This window comes from Pelodiscus sinensis, chromosome 4 (assembly GCF_049634645.1).
Source record: "Pelodiscus sinensis isolate JC-2024 chromosome 4, ASM4963464v1, whole genome shotgun sequence".
NCBI classification, from domain to species: domain Eukaryota; kingdom Metazoa; phylum Chordata; order Testudines; family Trionychidae; genus Pelodiscus; species Pelodiscus sinensis.
Window position 1 is genome coordinate 105,750,854 of NC_134714.1, and position 14,363 is coordinate 105,765,216.

Genomic DNA, 14,363 nt, shown 5'->3' on the forward strand with positions numbered 1-14,363 from the left:
CAAGTGTACACAGAACATCTGTTCAAACAGATGCCATCATTTATTGTGTACTTGTGGGACAAAAAACAAGAACAGTACAACCAGGCAAATGTTAGTGAAGGTACACTTACTTCTTGCACTGCACCTGCTTCATAGACTTAATGCAGTGGTCACCAACCAGTAGATCGGGATCTACTGGTAGATCTTGGAGCCTCTGACAGGTGATCCTGACAGGTTTGGCCAGGAGGCTATCTAGTGCCAGCACTTTAGCTGCCTCTCCCTGCACTGCTGTGCAGCTCCTGCCTTCTGCTTGGAGCTGTCCTCTCAAGAGCATTCTGCTTGCTGGGCGGGGGAGGGAGAGGAGGGTGCTGATGTCAGGGTGCCCCCCACTATGTATCCCATCTCCACAGAGCAGAGAAGGGACACAATAGGGCTTGGGATGGAGGGAGTTTGCTGGCTGCTTTTGGGAGTGATGCAGGGCCAGGGCAGGGGTGAGCCTACCTTAGCCCCATTGTACCACCACCTAGGAGCCACCTGAGGTCAGCAGGGCCCAGCCGGAGCCCACATTCCGAAACCCTGCCCCAGTCATGAACCCCTTCCAGTACCCCAAGCCCGTGCCTTAGCTCTGAGCACCCCTGCATCCCAACACCTTCTCAGAGCCTGCACCTAGAATACCCTCCAACACCCCAACTGCCTGCCCCAAGCTCAGCTCAGAGCCCCTCTCACACTCCAGATCCCTTAATCCAAGACCAGAGTCTACACCCCAACCTACAGCCCCAGCCTGGTAAAAGTGGGGGAGGGAGGGAGGATGGAGTGAGCAGGAGTGGGGCCTCGGAGAAGGGGCACAAAGGAGGCGGGGCAAGGGTATTTGGGTGTGAGGTAAATCTTTGATTGCACTTAAATTCAAAAAGTGATCTCATGCTTTAAAAGGTTGGAGACCACTGACTTAGAGGATACTGTGGCATGTTCCATCTTTCCCATGGTAGTTGTGCGGCAAGCACAAGGTATCCAAGGAAAGTCCAGACTATGGTAGAAGACCTGCCATTTGAAGGTTCTACGCTCTTCACTGAGGCCAATGCCTCCCTTCACACTTTGAAGGACTCCCAGTGTACCCTCAAAATTCTCGGGATACACATACCTGGAACCAAGAGAAGATGGGGAGATTCTTTAATCAGGGGTATAAGACTCCTCCTTGCACACAGCCCCAAAGACATTATAACATTAGGCATAATCAACACCAAACTAGACGCAGGCAACCTGTAGACCAGTCTTCTACTTTGCAACTCTCAAGGGATGGTTGAAGGCCAGAGAGCCCCAAATTCTCCAAAGTAATATCTGTACATCTTTACACTATTTGGGAGCTGCCTTGCATCCTTCTCTCCTGCCTGGAGCACAATCATTATGGACAGGTTGATGCTTGAAACTGTGAGAACTGGTTATTGCCTCCTCTTCATCTACCCTCCCACCTATCCACCCCTATCCATCCCTTTTAAGGGACCCATCTCACATGGTTGCTCACATGCAAGAACCGAGCCACCTATTGCAGCTTGGAGCAATAGAACACGTATCTCAACAGCACAGGAGAAAGGGGTTCTACTCCCACTATTTTTTACAATAAAAAAATGGGTGGTTAGAGACCCATTCTTGATGTACACAACCTCAACTGGTTCATTTGCACACCACATTTCAAGATGGTGACTATAGCCACAATAATCCCTTCCTTGGAGAAGAGAGACTGGCTGTCGACCCTCAACCTACAGGATGCATATTTTCATATCACAATATACCCGTCAAATAGAAAATACCTGCAGTTCACAACAGCCTTTCCAGTACAGAGTCCTTCCATTTGGCCTTTCAGCTGCTCCTCACATCTTTTCCAAAGTCCTGGCTATGGTAACAGCACACATCCACAAACTAGGAAATATTTTCCCATACCTGGACAATTGCCTTCTGAAAGGGTCAACCACAGAATGAGAGGTCAGCACCACCAGAGCCCTCTTTGACCAGATTAGCCTACAGCTCAATCTCTAAAAGTGCACATTAATCCCAAAGCAACAGTTGGAATTCATCAGTTCTTACTTAGATTGTATGCCTGCCATACCATTGCTTCCTTGTCGGAGGTTTCTAGTGCTCGCAGACATGGTACGGACAGCATAGAACAGCCTGTAGGTCACAGCAAAACTCCTTCTATAACTTATAAGCCACATGACAACAGCTACATTCGTGGTCCAACATACTTGACTATTCATGAGACTTCTACAGAAAAGGTTAGGAACAGTATACAGACCACACTTTCACCACATCAACAAGCAGCTATCTGTTCTAGCCAGAATAAAGGAGTCATTATCCTGGTGGACAAATCAAACCAACATTTGCAACAGTGTTCCCTTTCATCCTGAACCATCATCAGTAATAATCATTACAAATGCTTTTCTCCTATGCTGGGGCATCTATATCAAACACCATTCTGTCCAAGCACATTGGTCTCCAGAGGAATCCAGGCTTTATATAAATCTCCTGGAACTCAGGAGATTTCTTCCTTTAATTCTGAACCGAATGGTACAATTTTTTACGGACAATCGAACAACAATATACTATACACACTATCAGGGTGGGGCCCGATCTTACCCATTGTTCTCAGAAGTGGTTCAGCTTTGAAAGTGGTGCATTCTGCTCAGCATCCTTCCAAGAGCCACCTGCTTGCTGGGCAAAGACAATATTATAGTGAACAAACTCAACAGGCATTTTGCCTTAAATCACAAGTGTGAACTCAATCCCAAAATGCTTTCCCTGGTATTCAGATGCTGGGGATACCCGACAATAAACCTATTTGCAATCAGCACCAATACGAAATGCCCACAGTACTGCTCACAAGTGGGCATCAACTCTCAATCCTTAGGGAATACCTTCACAACAAAGTGGAATGCACCCTTCATGTGTTTTTCCGCCATTTCTCCATCATGTGCACCTCAAGATAGAACAGGACAGAACCACAGTAGTTCTAGTAGCACCCAGTTGGCCCAGATAGACCTGGTAGCCTTACCTCCTTCAAATGACAACATCGATCCCATGGTGCTTTCCACCTGTCCCTCGTCTTTTCATTCAGAACAAAGATCAACCATGTCACTCGGACATACAGACTCTGCAACTCTGGGAGTGGCTCCTTTCTGGCTGCCATCAGTTGAAACATCTTGCTCTGCTCCTGTCCAGGAGATCCTCTTGAATTGCTGTAGACCATCTACCAGAAAAACATATTTACACAAATAGCACAGATATTCTAGACACTGTGACAATCAGCATATTCTGCCCACATCAGTCCCACTTTCCCCTATACTCAAGTGTCTTTTAGCTCTCAAAAACATGGGTATTGCCCTTTTTTTTATTCCCTAAACAGTGCATTTGGCTGTAATAACAGCATTTCATCTCCCTTTACAGGACCAATCTGGTTTTGGTCATACTAGCATCAAGTGATTTATGAAGGGAATCCAGAATACACATCTGCTAATAAAACCTCAACTTAGTACTAAGGGCACTAACAGGCAGATCATTTCAACTCCTGGCTACCTGCATACTATTATACTTATTCATGAAAGTGGCCTTCCTAAGTGGCCATTACTTTGGCAAGAAGGGTGGGTGAGCTCAGAGCCCTTCTGGCAGACACCCCTCCACACATGATGTTGTATTAGGACAAAGTCATTCTCCATCCACATCCCAAGTTTCTCCTGAAAGTAACTACCTCCTTCCATTGGAATGAGTCAATATAGACTCATAGAATGCTAGGGCTGGAAGAGACCTCAGGAGGTCATCAAGTCCAGCCTCCTATTTACCTGTCTTCTTCATAATACCTCATGCAGACAACAGAAAAACAATTCTGCACACCTTGGACATCCCCAGGGCAATTGCCTTTTATTTAGAAAGAACTAAGCCATTCCACAAATCCTCAAGACTTTGTTTCAACTACAGAAAGATCCCAAAGCACAACTTTTTCTAAGCAAAGATTATTCAAATTGATTTCTGAATGCAATCAGCTTTTATTGCACTTTTAATCAAGAACCATCATCAGTAGTACACATTTACTCTGTGAGGGAAATGGCTGCCTCTATGGTCTACCTGAAGAATGTGCCTCTATCTCATATTTGCAGAGCTGCAACCTGGACTTCTGCACACACCTTTATAAGCATTACACCTCCAAGAATTACTTGCGTCTGGCACACACTTTGGACACACCATACTTTCTAGGATACAGACTGACAAATGTAAGTCCCCTCCTCCGAGCACAAGTACTGCTTTGTAGTCAGCTAAGCTAGAGCACCCACAGGGACGCTACTTGAACAAGAAGAGAAAATTACTCACCTTGTGCAGTAACTGAGGTTCTTCAAGATGGTTGTCTCTGTGGGTGTGTCTAAACTACACCCTTCTGCCAACAGAGGGATGTAGATTAGGCACTTTCAAAAGTGCAAATGAGCCCAGGATTTAAATATCCCGGGCTTAATTTGCATACTCACGTTTGGGGGCTGTGCCAATCACTTGCCCTTTTGAAAGTGAAAGTAAAGTCTCCTCATTTTTTGAGGAGTACAGGATCTGCCGAAAAAGCTTCCTGCTATCGGCAGAGCCGTGGCTAGACTTTACTTTCACTTTCAAAAGGGCACGTGATTGGCACAGTGACCAAATGTGAGTATGCAAATTAAGCCCGGGATATTTAAATCCTGGGCTCATTTGCACTTTTGAAGTGCTTGATTTGCATCCCTCTGCTGACAGAGAGATGCAGTCTGGAGGTAGCCTGTGGGTGCTCTACCTCCCACCCTTCCTCCTATCTGCTTTGGAATCCTCCATTTCTGGGGCAGAGAAGGAACAGAGGGGACAGTTAGCTGGGCATGCAGAGTAGCAGTTTTAGTATGTGCTAGCTGCCCCACGTGTGCAGCCTTCCAAGGGCACTGCTAATCATAATACTCTGACTAGAGACACAGTGGCACCCAAATACCTAAGGAGAAGCACCCACAGGAATAACCATCTCAAAGAACCGCAGTTACTGCACAAGATGAGAAACCTCTTTTATATATCCAGTACTCCCAGTGAGTTAATAATAAAGTTGTAGCCTAATTAAGCCATATCCAGTGTCTCATGTCCTCCTTCCAGTATATCATAGAGGGTACAATGTACAATTTAAGGCCTTTTTTAATGTAATTTTTTCCAATTTTAATAAAGCACGGAAGACACATTGCTGAGCTCTGTTTATGCACAAGTTTCAAACTGCATTCATCTATTAGTGCTGTTGGTTGGCCAAAAAATGTGGTCAGGTTTTCTTTTTCAAAAGAGAAGTAGCGATGATAATTTGATATTCAAAACTCAAGAAAATAGTTGAATGATTTTAAAAATTTAAACAATTCAGTTGGCATCGATCAAGCATTAAAAAACCCAGGTCAAAGTTGAATATATAAATGAGTGTAAAGAGACAGTTGTCAGATATTACATAGTGCAATACACAAATGTATGAGCAACACACCAATGACATCTGGTGTGACCGAGTCAGAGCAGAAAGCTATAAAGCGGTGGAGGGGAGACCTATAAGCCTCAGACTGAGGAGATCTCTGTTCCCAGAGTATCAGGGAGGGGCTGGTTTAGAACCAGCAGAGGCATTCAGGGGCAGTAGAACATCTGGGGCTATTGACCAGGCCTGCAGAGTCAGGCCAGCCTAGGCCAATTAGGACACCTGGGGGTAATTAAGAAAACCAGTTCAGACTGGCTATAAAAGAAGCTGGCCTGTACTTGTAGAGTGAATGCAGCTGAGAGAACAGAAGAGGGCACCATTGGGAGTAGGAGGAAAGGAGACCACAACTGAACACTAGGAGAACAACCCAGAGAGAAGGAAGATGCTGGGGAAGGTGTGGGGAAGTAGCCCAGGGGTCTTGGACCTATCTTATAGCAGGTGTCGGGGATTCACACAAGCAGCTACTATCACAGAGCCTGGGGCTGGAATTCAGGGCCCAGGTTCCTCCCCAACACCCACCTCCTCATTTTCACTCAGGGAAGAGAACTGTGGAGTTTATTCTCTGTTTTACCATATGCTGGCCAATAATGAAAGGAGCTCAGCAAACAGCATACTAAAGCCCTGGGTGTGGTGCCTAAAATCTTTGGGCTGCCGTGAGACTATGACACAAGCAAAATCCATCAGGAAGTGCAGAACCCACCGAGATTTCATAGGAGCTTTGTCCCACTGTCTTCAATAATTTGGTGGAGGGCAAATATTCAGGGAACTGTGTAAATAGTTTTCTGTTTCCTGAGTGAATTGGCCATGTAATCAAGGCAGGCAGGCACCTGGGACCAATTAAGAACTTGCCTGAAGTAGAAGGCCAATCATCTGGAGATTAATCAGTTCTGTCTTCATCTCTAAGTATTATCAAGGATGACAAAAATACTTTTAAAAAGACTATATATAATAGCAGAAGATGAAAAGATGAACATGTTAAATTCTGCATTTGCAACACTGTAAATTAAAGAATGGTTAATGGCCCATTAAGGCTTTCTGGGGCTAGTTTAAAAGGCTTCCACTAAGGAAAAGCAGCAGAAAAGCCAACGGCTAAGAGTAAGAGGTGTGCTACTGGAGAGCTGAGGTATTAAGTGAGAGAAGGAGCAAGAGCAGGAGAGACTTACTAAGGTAGCAGGGAGAAGGTACTGGGGGAGCGTTTGGTGAAGTCGTCCACAGAAAGACCACAAGACTGAAAAACTGCCAGGTGCCCTAGACCAGAACCTGGAATAGTGGGCAGGCCCAGGTTCTCTCCTCTCTTCCCCCCAATTCTCTCCATACACTATTGAGTCTTCCCCAGATGGGGGAAACAAAGACTATGGAGGAACTTCACCCCAATCCTTGGCCTTGCTTATGATGAGGATGTCTCTGTAGGCTGTGACTCCTGCCTCTAGTAAAGGACAAGAGGTTGTGTGGAGGGTCACAGCAAGTTCTGAGGCATACGATAACCACCGAGAAACACAGGACCCTCAGGACACGGCCAGAGCTTTGCCACAATATCAGATATAAATGTATATTTCTGTATGCATTTGAAAGATTTTAACCATTCTTTAATTTACAGTGTTGCAAATGCAGAATTTAACATGTTCATCTTTTCACCTTCTGCTATTATATATAGCCTTTTTAAAAGTATTTTTGTCATCCTTGATAATACTTAGCGATGAAGACAGAACTGATTAACCTCCAGATGCAGCATAGCTGAATTCAAATGCCTAATCACTTATTCTACCATTTGTTTCAGAGAGATTTTTTGCAAATGAAAAACTTATGGGACATTTTTGTTTGCATCCAAGATCAAATTTCAACAAATTGAAAAGTGCTCACTCATCTAAACTTCAGCATAGCCCTATAGGCCATCTAGCTCCCAATGCACTGTACATGAAGTGGAATTCTTAACAGTTAGGAGTGTTTAACTGAAAACTTTAAGGAATGAAGAATATACTGACTCCAAGTCCAAAACTTCCTCTTGTCAGTCTGGGACCAATACCAAAAAGAATAAAATTAAAAGTAATTTTTAAGCTGATATCATAAACTATCAGAAGTGGGTTGAATGCTCTATGCTGTTGGCAAGCTATGATTATCAACTGTAAAATAATATACTAGCTTAGTGTTTGTCCTGGCACCGTGTAATATTATATTGTACAATTACTTTGTTCCCACTACTATGTTGTTTCCCTCACACTTGAGTTCTAGCATTTTTATGACTGCTTTGTAAGCAGTTACTAAAATTGGATGCTCAAGCTGCTTCTGTCTCAGGCTATGTCTAGACTGCATCCCTCTGCTGACAGAGGGATGCAAATCAAGCACTTCGAAAGTGCAAATGAGCCCGGGATTTAAATATCCCTGGCTTAATTTGCATACTCACGTTCCGACGATGTGCCGATCAGGCTCACTGTCGAAGGTGAAAGTAAAGTGTAGCCGCGGTTCTACCGCATTTCTGCCGACAGTAGGGGCTTTTTCGGCAGATCCTGTACTCCTCGGATCTGCCAAAAAAGCCCCCGCTGTCGGCAGAAATGCGGCAGAACCGCGGCTATACTTTACTTTCACTTTCGACACTGAGCGTGATCGGCATAGCGTCGGAACGTGAGTATGTAAATTAATCCCAGGATATTTAATTCCTGGGCTCATTTGCACTTCCGAAGTGCTTGATTTGCGTCCTTGTGTTGGTAGAGGGATGCAGCCTAGACACAGCCTCTATCAGCTTACTTAGAATAGTGCATTCCAATAACAAAAAATCTGGAGTTCTGCCTGCAGATACACTGCTTGGTTGTGCACCTACTTTTATATTCAGACATCTACAAATATGGTATATGGCACAAATTAAGTTAAAAAACTTTTATGTAGTTTGTGTATATATATTAAATGCATGTGGGAGGTTAGGGGTGTATATGTAAAAATATACATTTTAAATTGGAACCTTGATCTTTTTCATAAAGTTGTGGGAGACATACTAGTTGTGATTAGCAGGATTCAAGGTTGGAAGGGGAAAAGATGAAGTAAATTTGTAATAAAAATGACCTGCCAGACTTAGAAATAATTTAACAAACAAATGAATATGTTTCAGAGGAAATAAATGTCCCTAAGAGTATGTCTACACTACAGCGTTATTTCAAAATATCTCATTTCAAAATAGTTAATTTGAAATGTTATTTTGAAATTACGCGTCTACACATAAAATGCATTTCAAAATAGTGCATCCACACTGATTGGACGCTGAATCGCATTTAAGGCCAGCTGAAACCATTTCCAGCAGGGCATCCGGTCAGTAGTTGCTTTGTGTGGCTGCTGTCTGAGGCTATCTGAAGCTTGTTCTTAAAGGGACCCCCCTGGACAGCTGCTTCTCAGGTTTTCCTGCTTACTTGCCTACCTCACTGAGGGACAGCAAAGCATTTTTTTCTCTAATTGCTTTGGTTGCTCGGGACACCACAGCACTTGGCACCCAGACTGCCTCTGGGCACTCTGGTGCTCATTTTGGATGTCTTGCTGCAAGCCTGGCAGCAGGTGCTGGAGACTGTCTGGCAGCTTCTGTGGCAGCCCAACCTCCAGGTCATCTTCCGGATCCCCCTGGGGGCTATGGAGGAGCAGTGGCCGCATCTGGCGTCTGGACACCAGCACCGACTGGTGGGACCACATCATCGTGGAGCACTGGGGAGACCAACAGTGGACTCAGAACTTCAGGATGAAGAAGGACACTTTCCTCGAACTCTGTGAGGCTCACCCCTGCTCTGCGGAGACGGGACATGCACATGAGGCCCGCCATTCCCCTCCACAAGCATGTGGCCATTGCCCTCTGGAAGCTCTCCAAGCCGGATAGCTACTGATCTGTGGGGAAATCTACCGTCAGAGCAGAGCACATGCAGGTATGGCAGTCTCCGGCCACTGTGGCGGGGGCGGGTGGTGCGAGGAGGGGATGGGCTGCCCTAGGGAAAAGAGGGAGTGGGGGTGCAAGTCCCTTCCACAGGAGGGTTTGTTCTGTCCCAGCCGCACTACAGACTGCCTGTGGTACCCAGGATTACGGGGGGGTTGCTCCTGGGGAGGGGGCATGGGGCAGTGGCAGGGAAGGAGCGCACTCAGCCACCCTGGCACCCCAGTTACTCTCGGTGGTTTTGCGTGTCCCTCTACAGGTGGTCAAGGCCATCAATAGAGTGCTGCTCTGCATAGTCATCTACCTCACTGATGTGGATGCGCTCATCGAGGGGCTTGGCGCCCTGGGCTTCCCCAACTGCAGGGGGGCAATCGACAGGATACACATCCCCGTCCATGCCCCGGAACACCAGGCCTCCCTGTACATCAGCCGGAAGGGATACTACTTGGTCATCCTGCAAGCTCTGTATGACCACCGGGGCCAGTTCGTGGACGTTAATGTGGGCTGGTCCGGCAAAGCACATGACGCACTAGTTTACCGTGATTCCTCCGTGTGCCAGAGGCTGCACTCTGGGACCTTCTTCCCCGACTGCCACATCAGGGTCGGGGACATGGACATGCCTGTCTGCCTGGTGGGGGATGCTGCCTACCTACTACAACCCTGGCTCATGATGTCCTACACAAGACACCTCAACCCCTCCCAGCAGGCCTTTAATGCCAGGCTCAGCAGGGACCGATTGTTGTGGAGGGGGCATTTGGCCGGCTTAAGGTCCAATTTAGAGGCCTCCTCACCCGCCTCAACCTCTCCAAGAAGAATATTCCGCACGTGGTGGCAGCATGCTGTGTGCTGCACAATTTGTGTGAGTGGAAGGGGGAGGCTTTCCTGCCAGGATGGATGGCATAGGCCGACCACTTGGCTGACCTGTACGCGGAGCCCCACAGGTGGGAGGCCCATCAGGGGGCTACCGGTATCCTGGAAGCTCTCCCACAGGGCCTCCGATGGAGGAGGAGTGAAGTCTCCCTGGTGTGCCCCACTGGGGCCTTGTGCCTTATTCCACCCTCACATCCTTCCACTTTCCCCTCCCTAATGTCAAATAAAAACACGTGTTGCCAAAAAAACACCTCTCTTTATTGACCATAACTGGGGTGGGGGGGGGGGGATGAAGTTGGGAGAGGGGAGGGGGAAACCTGGGAGCTGGAAGGAGGAGGCAAGGGGATGAAGGGGGAGGAGAAGCTCAGGGTTGGGGGTCTTGCCAGCCCACCTGTCTCCCAGCACTGCGGGTGCGGGGGCCCCGGTGGCCCTGGGAGGAGGGGGGGAAGAATGGGTATGAGGGGAAGGGGGAAGAAGGAAGAAGCGGGAGCGGGAGTAGGAGTGGGAGGAGGAGCCAAAGCTGGGGTGGCCGCAGGGGCTGGAGCGGCAGCAGGCAGCAATCTCTGCACCATGGTCTGCAGGTGGTCGCGGATGGCACAGCCCTGGTCACACAGCTCCTACAAGCTCTCCCACCACAGCTGGAGGTCTTCCTGCATCCAGTGCTCCTGTCTGTGGACCTGCCTTTGCAGCAATCCCAGGTACTGCCGCTGGTATCTCTCCTGGTTCTGGGTGAGCCTGCTGGCCTGGATGCAGGAGGATGGCCTGGGTGGGGTGATGCGCCCTTCACTCGCAGCTGGTGCAGCTGTGGAGAAGCTAGAGAGGTGGTGAGTTATCCCTGGAGACACAGTGGGTGAAGCCCAGCCCCCCTCTGCAAGGTGAGGAGAGCAGGTCTCCGCACCATCATGTCCTGCTATCCCCAGGAGTATGAGCTGGCCCAGGACTGTACCCATGCCCCTGTGTGTGTGTGTGTGGGGAGGGGGGGGATGTGCCCTGTCTCTGTAAAGGAGGCTTGTGGATGGAGGGTATTGTGCAATGTGCCTCCCCGGGGTACAGAGCATGTCATGTGCCTTCATACATACAGGTGTGTGGGTAACAGGCCAGGGCTCCTGTGTGGCAGCCAGCTGGGGCTACATGCCCCAGCTGGCACAGCACATGCACAAGTTGTTGCGTGATCTGTGCTCAGCAAGGCCCACACATGTGGTCCCTGGGCTCCCTCTCTGCCTCCCCCCCCCCCCCCCCGCCCCGCATAAGGGGACAGTGATGGCACTCACATGTCGAGGCCTCCCCGGCCTCGGAAGACAGTGGTGATATTGCTGCTGATATGCCTCGGGTGTCCAGGGTGAGTGCCACGCTCCCTCCAGGCTCCTGCGACTCCTCGGCATCGTCCTCCTCCTCCTCCTACTGCTCTGTGCCCTGGTCAGGGCCCTCTGCTGCAGGGACAATGACCACCTGGGAGGCATGGACCGTCCGACCCCCCAAGATGTGGTCCAGGGCCTCGAAGTAGAGGAAGGGATCTGGGTCTGCCCTTGGTTGGGAGCTGCCCCCAGTGGCCCTGGCATAGGCCTACCTCAGCTCCTTAATTTTCATGCACACCTGCTCCTGGTGGAACATGTGGCCTTTAGTGACCAGGCTGTCAGCCATCCATCTGTAGACGGCCACGTTCCTCCATCTAGTGCGGGGATCATGATCTCCGCACTGGACCAGGAAGGCATCTGTCTTTTATGACCCCTGGCAGGCTCCTGGGAAGTGGTGGAGGGCTGGCTGGCACTGGCTGGCTGGCTCATGCTAGCAACTTGGTCAGAGGCAGTGCCTGCAGGCTCTGGGCTGGCAGGCCTAGAGCTGGCATAGGCCCTGTGGCCAAACTGAGTCTACCCCTTTAAGGGCTCCGGGATTGGGGGGGAGCAGAGGAGTTTTCCTGGTTTGGCCAAGAGTGGCCACCATGGCACCCTGGGAAGGGCTGGAGGCCCCCTATTTTGAAATAAGTGTCTACACAGCGCTTATTTCAATTTAGCCATTTCAAATTTGGCGTTATTCCTCATAGAATGAGATTTACCAAATTCAAAATAAGTACTCCGCTATTTTGAATTTATTTTGAAATTGCAGTTTCCCTGTGTAAACGCTAGGAACATTAATTCGAAATAACGGCTGTTATTTCAAATTAACTTTGATGTGTAAACATACCCCATGGCTGTGTCTACACTGGCATGAATTTCCAGAAATGCTTAAAATGGAATACTATTCCGTTTTCAGTTTTTCCGGAAAAGGAGCGTCTACATTGGCAGGCTGCTTTTCTGGAAAAGCCCTTTTTCCGGAAAAGCGTCTGTGGCCAATGTAGACGCGCTTTTCTGGAAAAGAGCCCCGATCGCCATTTTCGCGATCGGGGCTTTTTTCTGGAAAAGACTACTGGGCTGTCTACACTGGCCCTTTTCCAGAACAGTGTTCTGGAATAAGGACTTATGCCCGAGCGGGAGCAGAATAGTTTTTCCGGAATAGCGGCTGATTTTGTACAGTAAAGTGTCGTTGCTTTTCCGGAAATTCAAGGGACAGTGTAGACAGCTCGCAGCTTATTCCGGAAAAGCGGCTGATTTTCCGGAATAAGTGGCCCAGTGTAGACACAGCCCATGTGTTAGCTATGAACAAGTAATCCATACAAATGCTTACCTGGTTGTGAAGATGGACTGAACATTGGTTCTTTTAATCACTCAAGCAATTTCCTGCAAATGACAATAAAACTAGCCTCAGACTGGAAATCTTCCAAAATAATCCTGTTAGTAAATAGCTGGAAAGATATATATGATTTATATTGAGAAACTGCAATCCTTTATTTCTTACATGGAATACCTATAATTATGAAGTGTGTGAATATTAGTCTTTCCTTTTTCTAAAGAATGTTGTCCAAACTTGTATGTATGTAAGTGAAACTACCTGAAAGGAAATATGGGTTCAAGTAGCTTATTCAGAACTTTTTTGAGCTAATAATTTCCTGGTTTATTAAAGGTGCTGCACCATTAAGGAATAGATTCATATTATTTTACAGCGGTATTATTATTAAAATATTTTGAAGACCTAACTAAAACACGTTTGGAGAGTTAATATACCATATAAATAAGATTTGCAGATTCATAACTTACTTCTTCAACTAGAAAAATATGAAATTCCAGCCAACCTAGGCATATTTCTAATCTTATTTTCTATCAACTGTCAGTAGGTTGGAGAATAGATTAATTCCAGGAGGTAGGTGGAAGAAGAGTAGTAACTCTAACTCTTCAGAATATAAAAGTGACTTTGCTGGTACACTCATTAGATACAAACATTGGAGGCCATCATCCATGTTTTCAAATAAAATGTTCTGCATTCATATTTACAACAAGTCTTACTACCCTTCAGGTTGCTTGAGTTTTTCCAAATTTCCTGTGTCAGTACCTTATTAGTACTATGTCGATGGAGTTTGTAAACACGAATCATGTTACTCTTGACTCAGCCCTCTGAGAAATCAGAATGACGTTCTTTGTCTCCAATGGTATGTCTAGACCAAAAGTATCCTGAAATAGTAACACCACGTCTTTAAACGTTCCTGCTAATCCAGTGTCCCTGTAACCTTCCTTCCACGAGAGTTAAGGGATTTGTCGGAATAGTGCCTTTGAAATTTGGCACTGTCTACATAGCACCAAATTTCAAAATAAGCTCTTTAGACCTAGACTCAGAATAAGCTATGCAATGTGTGTAGTATAAATTCCATATCTTATTCCAACAGAAGGGTGGTGTCTAAATACATCTCAAGAAACACAACAGTGGCCAATGTAACAGGCTACAAATTTTTTTTTTTTTTTTAAGAAACAGATTTTACTGGTGATGCAGTAAATATAAATTGATTTAAAGAAGCATTAAATAAAAAATTGTTAGGCAAAAATACTGTTACAGAAAATTACAGAAAATTGCCAGTAAATTTTATTAGAAAGATAACCAGAAACCTTGCATCAGTAATGACAAGACATTTATGTCTTCAGGAAATTGTATGAATTCCAGCATTTCTCAGGAAATTTAATTTTTTTCTAGCATATCTGAAAGGTCCATCTATTTAAAAGGGAAGGACCCTTTTTGCTATAAAGGAAATGCATTTTTGGT

General features: G+C 46.7%; 1 protein-coding gene across 9 annotated transcripts in view; it reads left to right on the forward strand.

Annotated features, from left to right (window-relative positions):
• SBF2 (SET binding factor 2) overlaps positions 1-14,363 on the forward strand; it is a 651,649-nt gene that overhangs the window by 344,556 nt on the left and 292,730 nt on the right. The gene's annotated exons all lie outside the window — the stretch shown is intronic.